We start from the raw sequence: 4,103 nt of genomic DNA on the forward strand, positions 1-4,103 counted from the left end.
AAGGAAGGAAGGAAGGAAGGAAGGAAGGAAGGAAGGAAAAAGAAAATAAAACGGAAGGCCAAATCAAAGTCTCACTCAGTTTACTAGGAACTTGAGACAGAGAGAATGCCAGTATCTATTTCTAATTAAACAGATACTAGATCCTGTAAAGTCATTCTAATTATTTTCCTGAAGGCTGCACTTTCTCTATCTCATTTATATTACTTAAGTACAGAATTGCAATTAGACCCAGACAAGATGCTTATTCTGCAGTCCCACCCTCTAATGTGTTAGCTTTCCAATTCTCTTCTAGAATGGCCAACTGCATTTATCCTAAGGACATGCAAACACAGCACTGTTAGACCTTCCTCTGATAACCAGAAGAACTTTGAAAAAAAAACTCATGTAACACATGGCAACTTCCTATTCAAAGCTCAGTCTAAAAAGCAAAACACTTATTAAAATGAGATTTTTGTCAGGCATCATCACATACACCTGCAATCCCAACACTTGAGAGGCAAAAGCAGAAGAACCAAGAGTTCAAGGATGGCCAACTTGGGCTACACTGCAAGTTCATGAACAGCCTGGACTACACAGCAAGACTTTGTCTCAAAATACAGAACACAAGCCAAGCATGGTAGTCCCTGCCTCTTATCCAAGCACACTGAGATGCTGAGGCAGGAGGATCACAAACTCAAACCCAATGTGGGCAACTTATTGAAATCATCTCAAAATAAAAAATGAAAAACAAGGGCTGCCCAAATAACTCAGCAGATTAAAGCATCTGCAAGCAGGCACAGGGGCCGGGTTCCATCACGGGGCCTGCCGTGCCACTCCCATCCCCATCCCCGTCCCTGTCCCCGTCCCCGGAGCGCGCTGACATGGCAATGGAGACTGGGCATCGGGTGCGCAACTGTAATCCCAGCTCTTGGGAGGCTGTAAACAGGCAGATCACTATGAGTGCAATCTAGTAGTGAGACCCTGAACACCCTGTAGATCCTTCCCTAAAATACAAAAAAAAAAAAAAGAAGAAGAAAGTAAGAACACAACCGGCCCATCCCCTGGGTGCACTGAGCTGGCAACCAACTCTGGGCATGGTGGCGCACACCTATAATCCCAGGGCTGAGAAGTCTGAAAACAGGAGTATCACTACAAGTCCAAGCTACGTAGTGAGACCCTGCACCAAATACATAAATGAAAAAAAAAAAAAAAAACCAGAAACCACAGCCAGGAATATAGTTCAAAGGCACAGTGCCTGCCTGGCAAGCCCAGGTCCAGAGGTCAACTCCTAGTACAAAAAGAAAAAAAGTGAACATACATGTTTCCAGTGGGGATAGTGTGTAAAACTGTAAACATATCTAGAGCACAAGGGAATGAACCCACAGGGCTAATGGAAAACTCACTTAACAACAAACTATGTAACGACAGCACAAAAGTACATAGGTATTAGCCATGTGTGGCAGCAAATGGTGTAAACCTAGAACTCCGGGAGGCTGAGGCAGGATTGAAAATTTAAGCCTAGCCTGGGTGATTTAGCCAGACTGTCTCAAAATTCAAAAATAAATGGGCTGGGGAGATAGCTCAGTGGAATAAGTGCTTTACAGTCCTGAGTTTGATCCCTGGTACCACAAAAATAAACAAATAAAATAAAGGGCTGGGAGTGTAGCTCAGTATGAAGGCCCTAGTTCAATCCTCAGTACAGGTGGTTAAAAATGCCCAAGTGTTGATTGTAGTTAGGCTTTTACAAATTATGAAGAGCTAAGAAGCTTGGCCTTTCTCCTATAATCACTAAGGAGCCAGTTTTCAGTAGTGAAGAGACTATTTAGATTTTTCAAGCGGGAATTATCACGTCAGTAGCTTCACTGAGGAGCAACGAGTAGGATCAGCTTCCCCTTGCCAGGATGTCGGGTTTACATGCAGGCAACCACGCTGGACCGAAGCCTGCTTTATTCCAGCCAGTATAAAGAAGCAATCAGTTACCCCTTCAGATTCTGGTGCTCAGTCGCAAAGAAAGAGTGTGCAATAAGCTTTGGACAAGGAGACAATGGGCGTCACCAGATTGGTTCAATGTGACCTGCGCTGACCGCTGGATCGCTAAAATGAAGGGCAGCTGACCACATCTACCTGGCCCACTAGAAACGGGCTGCCCAACATGCAACACTTTCCAAAACCAAACCAGTCTCGGCCACTGGCGGCCCAGAGGAGCCATCGCCCGGCCTGCTCTCCCGTTCTGCAGACCCTAGTGCAGACCAGCCAAGAGCTCCAGGCTGCGTAGAAGTAGGCCCCTGTGCTCCAGGAAACAATGATACTGCAGCTCCTTAGCCCCTCCCGCCCGCCGGCCGCCAGCCGCCAGCCGCCGCCCTGAGACAGGTCGCCTCACCTCGAGCGGGCGGCGGGCTCTTCGGCATCTCGGCGGCTCTGCGGACAGTATCTCGACCGTGGCCAAGGCCACAGCCGCTGCCGCCGTCGCCGTCGCCATCATCCTCCCGTATCAGCGTGGTGGCGTCATCACAGCGCGCGCCTGACGCCAAAACAAACCTGGGCCGCCTACGAGGAGATAGATGGGCCACTTCTAGGAGGCTTTCTGGAAGCCCGGCGAGGCTATTGGGCGAGCTGAAAAGCTGCCTACCAATCAACGTCGTGGGGGCGTGGCCTGACGCTCTCCTTGGGGGTGGGCGTATTTGTTGCCCAAAAGGTCTGTGTCCGAGGGCTGTGAAGCTAGGAAAAGGCTGTAGCGCGGAAGGTACTGAGAAAGTTTCAAGTTTCTGCTCGAAAGGTGAGAACCTTTGAGCCTATCAGATGGCTCAGCGGATTATAAGCGCCTGCTTACGCAGATGCAGGAGCAAGGGGTTCGATCTTCGGGCCTGCCGTGCCGTTCCTGACCCCGGGGCGCGCGGAGACCGGGCGAAGAGACTGGGCGTGGTGGCGCGCGCCTGTAATCCAGCGTTTGGGAAACTGTAAACAGGAGGATCACTATAAACAGGATCTGTGTAGTGAGACCCTGTAGGCTCTATACTAAATACATTTAGAAAAGAAAATAAAAAATGATGAGGACCTTTGAAGAATTCAATGAGTTTCAACAGGTTTGTAGAACTAAACTGCTTCTTTCATCAGTGAAATCTGTTATTTTTGTTTTGTTGTTTTTGCTTTGTTTTTTGTTTTGAGACAGGGTCTCACTATGTAGTTCAGGCTGCTCTTGAACTCACTGTATAGCCAGGCTGGCCGCCTACCTCAGCCTCAAGAGGGCTAGTATTTCAAGTATGTACCACTACGCCTGGCCAAAATCTGTTTTTGAAAACTACACTTAAAATAATTTTGGAGCAGGGCATGGTGGCGCACATCTGTAATCACAGCACTAGGTAGACTGAAGCAGGAGGATTTTTGTAAGTTCAGGACCAGCCTAGGTGCATAGTGAGACACTGTCTAGAAAAGACACACACACACACACACACACACACACACACACACAAAGAAAAAAAAATGTATCAAGGCTACAAAGCAAACAGATATTTTGATTACTATTCATACTATTCACAATGACTGTTATGTAGAGTTAGAGTTGTTTCACTCCTTTACAATAAAATTCAAATTTCTGGAGGAAAAGAAAAATACTACAGATGATACAGTCGTAGTAACTTCCTTTCATTTCCCCTTTTGCAGTCCTTTACTTATTCAAGTATTTTTGTTTTGTTTTTGTTTTTATTGGAGACAGGGTCTCTCTGTGTAGCTTAGGCTGGCATTGAACTCACTATGTAGCCTAAACTGGCCTCAGATTCATGATGATCCTCTTGCCTCAGCCTCCCAGTGCTGAGATTATAGGCTTGCACCACCAGGCCCAGATCATTTTTTTTTCTTTTTAATTTATGAAAAGAGCCAGGGATGTAATTCAGTGCAGAAGTCCTGGGTTCAATCTCCAGTATCACAAAAAGTAATTAACTTATTAACTAATGATAGTAAAATATCATTCTGTCTATTTTACATAGTTGGGATTTGTACAAGATTTCATTTAAAGAAAAACAGGCATGGTGGCACATGTGTGTAATCTCAGTACCTGGGAAGCTGAGGCAGGAGGACTGCCATAAATTCAAAGTCAGCCTAGACTAAATGAGACCCTGACTAAAAAA

General features: G+C 46.2%; 1 protein-coding gene across 1 annotated transcript in view; it reads right to left on the reverse strand.

The window, feature by feature from the left end:
* Nucleotides 1–2,492, reverse strand: part of Pskh1 (protein serine kinase H1) — a 39,276-nt gene extending 36,784 nt beyond the window's left edge. Inside the window, exon 1 of the mRNA XM_004625851.3 lies at nt 2,360–2,492. The gene's annotated coding sequence lies outside the window, so the exon portion shown is untranslated. The remainder of the gene's footprint in view (nt 1–2,359) is intronic.
* Between the last annotated feature and the right edge of the window lie 1,611 nt (nt 2,493–4,103).

This window comes from Octodon degus, unplaced genomic scaffold (genome assembly GCF_000260255.1).
Source record: "Octodon degus isolate 3935 unplaced genomic scaffold, OctDeg1.0 scaffold00011, whole genome shotgun sequence".
Lineage (NCBI taxonomy): Eukaryota > Metazoa > Chordata > Mammalia > Rodentia > Octodontidae > Octodon > Octodon degus.